Genomic DNA, 11,973 nt, shown 5'->3' with positions numbered 1-11,973 from the left:
TACCAACATGTGTATTTATAAGGGCACTTCAAAACATTCATGGAAAATGAAATTAAAAGCTAAATCTATTATTAAATCCATGCACAGTGTTTTCATGATGCACATTTTCTGTGAATTTTTGAAGACCCCTTGTGACTCACACAATTCATTCTATGGGTTGCATTTGTTGAGATATGCAATTTCTTATACTCTATCTTGCAATCATTATCAATTTTGAAGCTTCTTTTCATAAAAATGGATCAAAGCGTAGTACATGTGAACATTGTCAAGTCAAAAATCCAAGTCAGGAAATTATTTCACTTCTTGCTTTGGTTTAGGGAAAAAAAATCACTTAAATTCAGTGCAATACAGATTGGAGGTTATATTGAGGGCCCTTGGAAGACAAGTAGCTTTTTGAGATTGTAGTCTGCCTGAATAGAAGCAGATTGCATGGAGGAAAAGAAGGAAGATGGCACAATGGAGTGTTGCTGTGGCTCAATACAAGTGCTCTGGGCCAAAATAGAATTACTCTGAGGCTTAGTCACTTCAGGGGACTGTTCTCAGGACTGTGACCTTGATGAGCAATCTGATGAGATCATTTCTCAGTTGAAGGAGTTGTAGTAGGTGAACAAAGAAAGTTACTTCCAAGTTAGCCTCTGGGCAGTTAATTCCTAGAACTGGCATTTAGCATATTGAACATTGATAGTTTCTTGTTGCCTTATTGGTGCTCATAAAAATGGAAAACCACATCACATATCAATATAATGTAGGGGGGAATAAAGGTCTGATTTCACATTCTGAAGGAATTCAATTTGCTCTGCTTACAATCCCTAGTACTTCAACATTCAGAGCATTGAGAGAGATGAGAGAGAGAACTGCATGTTGAAAAATATCAGAAGAGAAAGCTTTTTTTAAAAAATTATAATAAATACAATGTGCCTTTCAAAAGGAAGGAAATCCTGAAGGCAGAAAAACACCGCACAAAATAATGTTGGTTTAGGTAACAAAGAAAAGATTCACTTTGTGGAAATTTCCAGATAGCTTTCTCTTTAGTTTGGCATGAGTGATAATGCCTGGTTCTGGCTATAATTTGTCATTTCACACACTGGGTTCCTGGCACCCTGATCTATGTGTAGCCAACAAAGCTGGAGAGGTGGGGTCTGTCACAACCCTCACTTTGGCACAGGATCTTGACAGCAACAGCACTTAATGGCAAAGCATATATTCTATCGGTACGCTATGCTGGATGCCCTCAGAGTGAGTAAGTGGGAGAGCTTCCAGGCATGCCTCAACAATGGACCACAAATCAGATGCTCACTTATGAACATTATAGCACTGTTCTAAGTACTTTATATCTATTAATTGACTTAGACCTCATGACAATCATAGGAGAGAGGTAACTAATATGATGTCCTACAGAAGAAACTAGAAACACAGACAGAAACACAGAAATCACAGAGCCAATGGTTGAAACGTTTAGCTTTCTGAGATCAAGCAAACTAGATCTGGCACAAAACCTCTTTCCTTAAAATCTCTCTGTTGGCTTCCTAATGCTTATGTCAAGTAAATCTTCACTAATCTGGCCCCAGCATCTTCCCTATCTCAATCACTTCTGCTGCCCAAAATATTCCATATTCAAAGCACTAAAATTACTCACTATTTCCAAAATGTGTTTTGACTCACCCTTTCCCTTGTATTCTTAACACGTATTTCACCTCTTCACTCTTTGGCACATTCCAACTTCAAAGCTCAGCTACAGCAGCTATTTCCAACGTCAACATGGATGTCTCCTGTGCTTGGGAAGATAGTTATCCCTTCCTTGGTTCCCCAACAGCCTTTCTTCCCTGCCGTGATTAGCACTCATTGTGTTGCCTTACTGGTCATTCTGAACATCTCTATCTTTCATGTGGAGGTCCTTTGGAAGAGGAGCAGGAGCAGGGTGCTATTTAATTATTTTTTTAAAGATTTCTCCATGCATGGCAGATTACATCTCACTCATAAAATTTGTTCTTGATAGGCTATGTGGAATTAATAACTGCAAAATAAGTTATTGGTAACATAATTGACTACCAAACATAATGGAAACATTAGCAAACAAATTAGGAATAAATGATACTTATTTACTTGAACTGAAAGATAGTATCTGTGACTCTGATCTATTTGGCTAGTGCTATTATAGAGAGTATCTGAAATTAGAAAAATGCTAACGTATCAGGATTGCTTCAGGGCCACTTTTCCCAGAATGTCATCCCCTGATTTTTGCTTCTTGGCTACATTTCACACCTTCTCTTGCCTTCAGTAATCTGTCTTCCTGGTCTAGTCGTCTCCCATATTAATCTTTGACTATGGGGTCAGAGGAACAGCCGCTGGTGAGGGCTCAGTGCTCATTTCTTACCCTTCCTGCCAGCAGGAGCCTCTGCTTCCCTGTGACATTTATTTCATTCTTCCACGAATATTCACAAATGCCATCCATCTAGGAGCCAGTGTTGGGGGGGGGCACATAAAGTAAACAAGAAAGACACTGTTCCCTCTCTCATGGGAGCGAGGCAATGGGCATTGAAAAGCAAACAAAATGCCACTGCCTTAAGATCTTCCCTTCTCTACCCCTGCTCTCCTGATTCCACTGTTGTTGAGGCCAAATACTAAGACTAGAAAGTTTGGTTGTGATCAAGCCAAAGTAATCTTGAACAAAAACAGCAAAGCCAGAAGCATCAGTCTAACTGGCTTTAAAATTTACTACAAAGTTATACATATCAAAGAGCATGGTACTGGCATTAAAAACAAACACATAGATCAATGGAACAGAATAGACAAGCCAGAAAAAACACCATGAACTTAAGGCAAATTGATTTTTGACAAAGATACCAAGAATGTACCATAAGCAAAGGAACATTTCTTCAATAAATGATGTTAGGAAAACTGAATCCGCACATGCACAAGAATAAAATTAGATCCTCATTTTATCCCATATGAAAAATCAACTTAGAATGAATTAATGACTTCAATGTGAGATTTGAAATTGTAAAACTGCTAGAAGGAAACGGTGGGGGGGAGCTCTTTGACACTGGTCTGGGCAATAATTTTTTTTTGGATATGACCCCAAAACACAGGCAACAGAAACGCAAATGGGCAAATGGGACTATGTTAACTTAAAAGTTTCTGCACAGCAAAGAAAACAATCAACAGAGTAAAGAGACAACTCACAGAATGGGATAAAACTTTGCAAATGATAGCATCTGATAAGTGGTTAGTGTCAAAGATAAATAAGGAACTTACTTCAATAGCTAGGAAACAATGAACACAATTAAGAAGTGACAAAGGGCTTGAACAGACATTCCTCAATAGGAGATGTAGAAATATCTCACAGTTACATTAGTGAGCGAGCTCATGTAGTATTTGTCCTCTGTGCCTGGCTTATTCAATATCCATCAGTTTCATACATGTTTTCATAAATGTTAGGGTTCCTTTTTTAAAAAAGAAATTATTTATTTTCAAAGTCAGAATTACAGAGGGAGAAGGAGAGTCAGAGGGAGAGAGAAATTTTCCTTTCATTGGTTCACTTCCCAGATGGCCGCAATGGCCAGGCCAAAGTCAGGAGCAAAGAGCGTCACTCAGATCTCCTACATGGGTGGTAGGGATACAAACATTTGGGCCCTCTCCTGTTGCTTTTCCCAGGCCATTACCAGGGAGCTGGATCAGAAGTAGAGCAGCTGAAAAACCAACTGACACCCATATGGGATGCTGGTGTTGCAGGTAGCAGCCTTATCCATTTTGCCACAATGCCAGCCCTAAGAGTTGCTTCTTTTTCAAGACTGAATAATGCTCCACTGTACATATATGCAACATTGTCTTTATTCTTTTACCCATTTGTGAACACATATCTTCACTATTGTGAATAAAGTTGAAATGAACATGGGAACACAGATATTTGTTTGACATACTGGTTTTATACCTTTTGGGTACATACCCAGTGTTATGATTTCCAGATTATTTGGTAGTTCTGTTTTTAACTTTTTGGGTCACCTCCATACTATTTTTCATTTGGCTCTATTAATTTACAATCAAAACTGTGCAAATATTCCCTTTTTTCACATCCTCATCAATGCCAATTTCCCTGTAATTCACACCATTCTTTCCCTGGCTCCCCAATACTCATGTTATTTTCAAGTCTAGCATTCAAGCATCCCAGAAGTCCTAAAGTATTAACTAACTTCATCATTAATTTAAAAGTCCATAGTTCATAGTCTTACTTGAGACTCAGGGCAAGATCTCTTAGCTGTTACCTGTATAATCAAAACCAAGTTACTTCCAAGATACAATAGTGGGACAGACACAGAGTATACATTTCAATTCCAAACAGGGTAGACAAGGAAACAGAGAGGAGTAATAGGGCCAAAGCAACACTGAAAATAGTAGGGTGAACATTGAGTCTTTAAGTTCCATGCCCAGCATCCTGAGCACAAGGTGTTGGGGACTGGGTTCCCACCACCTTGGCCAGCATCTACACTATAGCTTTGCTGATTACAGTCCACACTTTAGTTCTCAAAGGTTGTGGTCTCTTCTCTGCAGCTTCACTAGGCATTATCATGATGGGGACTGCTTGCAGTGACTCCTCCCTGGACCAGGCTCTGCACGGACCCCCAGTTAATCCAAAGCATCCTTTGAAATCTAGGTGGAGGCCTCCATGCCTGCACAGCTCTGTTGGTCTTGGCTCACATGGCTGCTCTCTGAGGCTGCCTGCTGAGGTCTATGGCTTTCCTACGCTGGTCTCCGACAATGCCTGCAGCTTTCTCTGGCAGATGTCTCATGTAGCTGGCAGCTGTACTTTTTGGAGTTTCCCCTGCAGCTGCTCTCTCATAACTTCACTATGAATTGCTCCATCCAAGGGCTCCAGGCTTGAAGCACAGTTCTGCTTTGCCTCCCAGGCTTTCCTTGGAAATTGCAATGAAAGTTACCATGACAGCTTTCTGCAAAACCAGGGGGAGGTGGACAATGCCAAAGTTGGCCACCAGTAGGCGCTCCTTCATGAAAGGATCCTGCCCTGGAAGATCTTTGAAACAAATCTGTACTTCTACGCCTCTGATGGTCCTATGATGTGAAGAGCAGCTCTGAAATGCCCACAGGATCTTTCGCCCATTATCTTCACCTTTAGCACATGGATCCCTTGTACTTGAAATAATCTCTATAGCAAGCAGTTTCTCTGCCACATTTTCCTGAACAAAGCGATTTTTTTGCTATCCCGCTCCTAGCCCCTACCACTAGGCTGCAGATTTTTCAAATCTACCTGCTCGGCTCCCTTTTGCTTCTGACTGTAACTGCCAGTAACATCCATGCTGCTGCCTGAACATCCTGCAACCTTGAAATCTCCGACAAGTCTCCACCCTTAGTCCACAGACCCTTAACATTAAGACTTCAAAGTTCAAACAGCTGCATGTGCTTTGGGGATCCCATTTCTCTTGAATCTGTAACAGAGGCAATATCTCATTGTGGTTTAGATTTGCATTTCTCTTATGATTAGTGATGCTGAGCATTTTCCATATACCTGTTGGCCATCTGTATACCTTCTTCTAAGAAATGTCTATTCATGTTCCTTGCCAAAATTTTAATTGGGTTTTTGTTTTCTTGCTGTTGTCTGTGTTCCTATATATTTTGAGAATTGGCCTCTATAAGACGTATGGCATGCAAAATTTTTTTCCTACTCACTAGCTTGTCTCTTCTCTATGTTATCATTTCCTTTGCTTTGTGCAAGCTCTCTAATTGATCTAATCCCATTTGTGTGAATATGAAGCATTTCACTTTGTCTTCCTCTCTTATGGTTGTCTCTGGCTCTACTGACATGTCGCTTTTGAACAGAACAAAGAAGATAAATGAATTGTACCATTTCATTTAGACCTAATTCAGTGTCTTATACTGAAAATCTTAAAAATTGATATGGGGCTGGCATTGTGGCATAACAGGTAATGCTGTATCATGCAACTCTGGTATCCCATGTGGGCACCAGTTTCTGTCCTGGTTGCTCCACTTCCAATCTAGTTCCATGCTAATGGCCTAATAAAAACAACGAGCAGTAGCCCAAGTGTTTGGACCTCTGCCACCCACGTGGGAGACCAGGATGAAGCTCTTGGCTCCTGGCTTTGGCCTAGTCCAAAGTTGACCATTGCAGTCATCTGGGGAGTGAATCAGCAGATGGAACATCTCTCTCTGTCTGTCTCTCCCTCTTCCTCTGTAACTCTTTCAAAATACATAAATAAATCTTTAAAAAATGGTATCATATATGTAAAGAAATTATAGAAATATATGTAGAATTTATTAATAGAATATCAGATTGTCATTGGAATGGGCTGGAGAGACCAAGGAGGCATTGGTGATGCTGCAGACCATTTTCACATAGGAAGTAGACTATAAGGTTGTCAAGTATCAAGAAAGGGAGGGAACTGGATAAAGTTCCAAAGACTTGAAGCATATGGACATTGCTACAGAATAATATGACTCCAAGAAATATCAGACTTGATAATATTTTAGGAAAGGGGTCAACACAAGTGTATCTACAAAGGGTCATGTGGCAAATGTCATAGGGCTCTAAGCCACATGTTCTCCATTACAAGTGCTCAACTGTGCTTCTGTAGCATGTAAGAAATTACAGACAGACCTGAATGAATGGGCCTGGCTGATTCCCATCAAACTTTGCTTCAACAGGGAGTGGGTCATAGTTGGCTGGCCTTGTTTTAAAGATCTGGTGAAAATTGTTACCTATGGGGATTCCTTAATTTCCCTCCCATTTGCTATACTTCTTTCAAACGTTACAGAATAAAAATGTTTGTCAGTGTTGAAAGTAGATCTCTAGTTGGAAGTCTAAGCAAATCTACTTGGAATAAAGGTGCCAGGGCAGATGCTGGAAGTAAACATAAAGATGAAGAACAACCTACTTTGTAGGAAAGGTGTTTTCAAGCAGATTAAAACAGGAGCTTTCTCATTGGAGGGTTCAGAGTCTGGAGCCCCACCATTAGTTGTAGAGGCTGGGAGAGATGCATAGGGTAGACCTCACAATCTAGGGCCTGATGCTCGTGAGGAGAAAACGAGGCCGTGAAGGAAGTCTCCAGGGCGAGCTGCACTGTCCCATCACATCTGTCCCAGAACACAAGGGTGATGGGATGGAGGCCTGGAAACTTTCTGGGGATTGGGTATCTGTGTAAAATGTGAAGCTAGGATAATGTAATGACCTTTGGATATGGAATCCGTATTATATAGATGTATCGATGTCCAATTTTTTGTACTTGATCTTTATCTCATTTTTATTTTTTAATGTTACTTTTTGAAATTTTTTAAAGATTTATTTATTTGTAAGGCAGAGTTGCAGAGAGAAATTGGGCGGTGGGGGGAAGAGAGGGAGAGAGAAAGTTTCCATCCACTGGTTCACTCCCCAAATAGTCGCAACGACCAGAGCTGGGTCAGTCAGAAGCCGGGAGCTTGTTCTGGGTCTCCTATGTGAGTGTAATCTTCCACTGCTTTCCCAGGTGCATTAGCAGGGAGCTGGATAGGAAGTGGAGTGGTTGAGACTTGACTTAGTGCACATATGGGATGCTGGTGCTGCAGGCAGTGGCTTTACCCACTATGCCACAGTGCTGTCCCAAGCTCTGGAAAAATTTGGTTTCACCTTTTTTTTTAAGATTTACTTATTCGGAAGTCAGAGTTACACAGAGAGAAGAGAGAGAGAGAAGGAAAGAGAGAGAGAGAGAGGTTTTCCATCTGCTGGTTCACTCCCTATTTGGCCGCAATTGCTGGAGCTGTGCTGATTCGAAGCCAAGAGCCAAGGGCTTCTTCTGGGTCTCCCACATAGGCGCAAGGAACCAAGAACCATAGGTTCTTTCCCAGGCCATAGCAGAGAGCTGGATTGGAAGTGGAGCAGCCAGGACTCAAGCCGGCGCCCATATGGGATGCTGGCACCACAGGCGGCAGCTTACCCAGTGCGCCACAGCGTCAGCCCCTCATCTTGTTTTTAAAGATATATTTGTTGTACAGCTACTGGTACTTGAACATGCAATCAATTTCAAAGATTTTATCCAAAGGAAAAAGTGGTTCTGGAAAAGGGGTGAACAGAGGAGCAGTTCTGGGAGAGACAATGCGGGCAAAAAGGCTCAGGGTCCTAAAGGTGGTAGCAATGCAGTAAAGGTCAGGCACATTCTGTGTCAAAAGCATGGAGAAATCATGGAAACCATGGAGAAGTTGAAGTCTAGAATGAAATTCAGTGAAGTGGCTGCATAATATAGCGAAGATAAAGACAGGTTGGATGACCAGGTGGTCCATGGTGGAACCGTTTCAAGAAGTACCATTTGCCTTGCCTGTAAATGGGATGGATAAGCCTGTGTTCACAGACCCACCAATTAAGACAAAATTTGGGTATCATATCATTATGGTTGAAGGGAGAAAATAAAATCATATGAATAAAGTTAAAAAAAGAGATATATTTGTTTATTTGAAAGGCAGAGAAGAGTTCACTATCCAAATGGCTCCAAGATATGGGGCTAGGCCAGGCTGAAGCCAGGAATTGGAAACTCCATCCAGGTCTCTGACATAGGTGGCAATAACTCGAGTTCTTGAGCCATCATCCCCTATGTCTTAGGCTTATTAGCAGAGAATTGGGTCATAATAGAGTAGCCCACAGTCACTGGCACTGGGATATGGGATGCAGGCTTCCCAAGCAGTGGCTTAAACCACTGCACCACAATCCATTCCTCACCTCTGCAAGACACATCTTGCCTAGTCTGCTCTCCCTCAACAACCACTGCCTATATGTGGGCTCTAGGTTCCCAGCATGGATCATTGGAACAGGTTCATAACTGTTCTTAAGCTGGCTGCTTAGGCTTGAATGCCCTCCTCCAGCTGTACTCATCTAATCCTGGAAACCTGACCTCGTCATGTCTTGGTTCAAACACCTTCATTGCCCCCGCCCCCACTCCCAAAGCCCTTAAAGTGGACGAAAGGCCTTTCACTACTTTTCCCTTGTCTAATTTTCCAGTCTCTCTCTTGCCAGTTATGAACATTAAACAGCTGTGAGTTTCCTGCTGCGCTAAATCATTTTTTGCCTCTGCACTTTTGTTCATGCTAAAACCCCATCGTTGGTCGGTCTCCCTGACTCTCATCCATCCTTTAAGAGCCAGACTGTATTACTTTCCCCTGCTCTCTGCACATGTCTATCATTGGCCCAAGTCCTTGGGCCCTGCACCCCATGGGCGACCAGGAGAAGCACCTGGCTCCTGCCATAGGATCAGCGCGTTACCGCGGCGGCCATTGGAGGGTGAACTAACGGCAAAAAGGAAGACCTTTCTCTCTGTCTCTCTCACTGTCCACTCTGCCTGTCAAAAAAAAAAAAAAAAAAAGCATTCTAATTCTATTTTCTTTTTTTAAAAAAAGATTTATTTATTTATTTGAAAGAGTTACACAGAGAGAGGAGAGGCAGAGAGAGAGAGGTCTTCCATTTGCTGGCTCACTCCCCAGTTGGCCACAACGACCGGAACTGCACCGATCCGAAGCCAGGAGCCAGGAGCTTCTTCCGGGTCTCCCACGTGGGTGCAGGGGCCCAAGGTCTTGGGCCATCTTCCACTGCTTTCCCAGGCCATAGCAGAGAGCTGGATGGGAAGAGGAGCAGCCAGGTCTTGAGCTGGCGCCCATATGGGATGCCAGCGCTTCAGGCCAGAGTGTTAACCCATTGAGACACAGAACTGGCCATCTTTCTTTTTCTTTCTTTCTTTCTTTCTTTCTTTCTTTCTTTCTTTCTTTCTTTCTTTCTAAGATTTATTTATTTTAAAGTCAGAGTTACACAGAGAGAAGGAGAGGCAGAGAGAGAAACAGGGGTCTTCCATCCACTGGTTCACTACCTAATTGGCCGCAACGGCCAGAGCTAAGCTGATCTGAAGCCAGGAGCCAGGAACCAGGAGCTTTGTCTGGTCTCCCACATGGGTACAGGGGCCCAAGGACTTGGGCCATCTTCTGCTTTCCCAGTCCATAGCCCAAAGCTGGATCAGAAGTAGAGCAGCTAGGACACATGTGGGATGCCAGCACTTCAGGTGGCGGCTTTACTCACTATGCCACAGCATAGCTCCTCTAATTTTATTTTTTAACTTTTCCTTCTACTGGAGTTTGGTCAGGGTCTGTATTCTTTGGTTATAAGCAGAAGGTCTGGCACAACTTCGATGTTTCAAATAAAGCACCAGTGCATAAATATGCATGATAACTAGGTGGAAAGCATATTTCTAGAGATAAAATTCAAAACAGAAAAGAGGAGAGAAGTCAAAATTGGGGAACAAGAAATGGGCACAACTTATATACTAACTGCTTTCAAACTGGGATGCTGTGGATTAAAACAGTTACATAGTAAATATATAAGTAAAATACAAGCCATTCCACATAACTATAATTATTTTTGCGAATAAACACCAGCTATACGAGTTTACACTTTGCAGTCTAAGGCATTTACATGATCCCCATGCCATACAGATATTCTTCAGGAAAGTACGCTTGATGTGTCCTCTGTCACAATTTATGGGATTAACTTTGAATGATGACCACTGCCTTACGGTCCTCAGACATTCAAAACAATGTAGCTAGACATTTTAATGCACAGGAAAAAAATTGTGGGCACATTTAAAGCAGACTAACCCTGAAGCCTTCTCTGCAGTTAGGTGTGGCCACAACCGCTCATTGCCATGGTGATAAATAGTTGGTGGTGTTATTTCTGAAGTTTCCCGCACATGTCAATAAAAATATCAATAATAACTATTTTTGCTGGTTATGCCCGGCATCGTGTCAAGCACCTCCCATGCATTATTCCAATTAATCACAACAGCTCTCTGATACAAATTTTAAGTCTGAGGCATGAGGCCATTCGGCAGCAGAGTGAAGATTCTGCTCTAGTAATGATGCTCTTTATCATCACACTTTGCATTTGCTCTAATTTATTCACTCCTTGGGTCTCCCTATGTTCAGATGCCTTTAATCAACACAGCCACTGTGAGAGCTGCACACCTGCTGGATGTGACACAGTCGGCCCAATTCCAATCTTCCAGCTGATTGTGTAAGTCAGTTCTGAGTTTCAAGCTCAAGCTCAAAGTGTGGACTCTTTTATGAGGTTTCTGGCAGCGAGCAGGATGAAAAAAAGGATTCAAAACCATTTCTTTTGTTGGGAGGGACACATCAAGTAGTTGGGAGGAAATGGGGCTGCCTGTCGGTCACAGCTCCGCTCAGCCCCCAATCTAGTCTCTTGGAGAGCAGCACTGAAGTCTTCCCATAATCACCTGCCTGGAAGGTGGAAAATGGGATGTGTGGTGTCACAGCAAATGAGATCCTGCCAAACCCACGCTGCACATCAGTGAAACGGCTCAGGGACCAGCCAGGCACCCTCACTCCTCTTCTCATTTAGCTTGGCTTCAAATGAATACTGTATAAAATTTCTAACAATAGCCCATGGCTTAATGTAAAGGGCTTTCTTCTGGTAGCTGCTGTAGCACATGGTCAGAGCTGAAACCTGAGAAATGCATCCGTCTCCAGCTGCTGATCTGCAGCATGCAATGCCTTCCGGTAACCTACCCAATACCAAACGTGCCGCAAGTGTTTACTAAGTACCCATTTGAAAGACAGAATGAGTTTTGTGATCTGTATCCCTCCCAAAAGAATATCAAGAACAAAGCTTTATCTTAACATAAGACAAAAAATTGCATTTCAGTACTTAAAGTGGCTGGTAGGAGCCATATCAGGTATGAAGACAAGGATATGACTGATGGCTGGAGATGTCACCCATCTTGGTATTGCTGTCCACAACCTGCTCATTTTTTCCTCTAGTAACATGATGGAAGTTTTGATCTGAGGAATCATGAGTCCATGTTCACTTCATTCAGTTTGGATGATGACTGAGATAGGAATGGGTACATAAATGAATTAGGGACAATGAAGTTCTTCTGTCTTTTCGTTTCTAGATTGTCTTTGGTGGAAGCCACCCTT

At 42.3% G+C, this 11,973-nt stretch overlaps 1 pseudogene; it reads left to right on the top strand.

The window, feature by feature from the left end:
- The first annotated feature begins 8,014 nt into the window (after nt 1–8,014).
- LOC133774311 (peptidyl-prolyl cis-trans isomerase NIMA-interacting 4-like) lies at nt 8,015–8,410 on the top strand (annotated as a pseudogene).
- Nucleotides 8,411–11,973: the final 3,563 nt, after the last annotated feature.

The sequence above is a fragment of the Lepus europaeus genome, chromosome 15 (assembly GCF_033115175.1).
Source record: "Lepus europaeus isolate LE1 chromosome 15, mLepTim1.pri, whole genome shotgun sequence".
Lineage (NCBI taxonomy): Eukaryota > Metazoa > Chordata > Mammalia > Lagomorpha > Leporidae > Lepus > Lepus europaeus.
The sequence above is the reverse complement of the archived record's forward strand: the minus strand, read 5'-3'. Positions and strand labels throughout refer to the sequence as shown.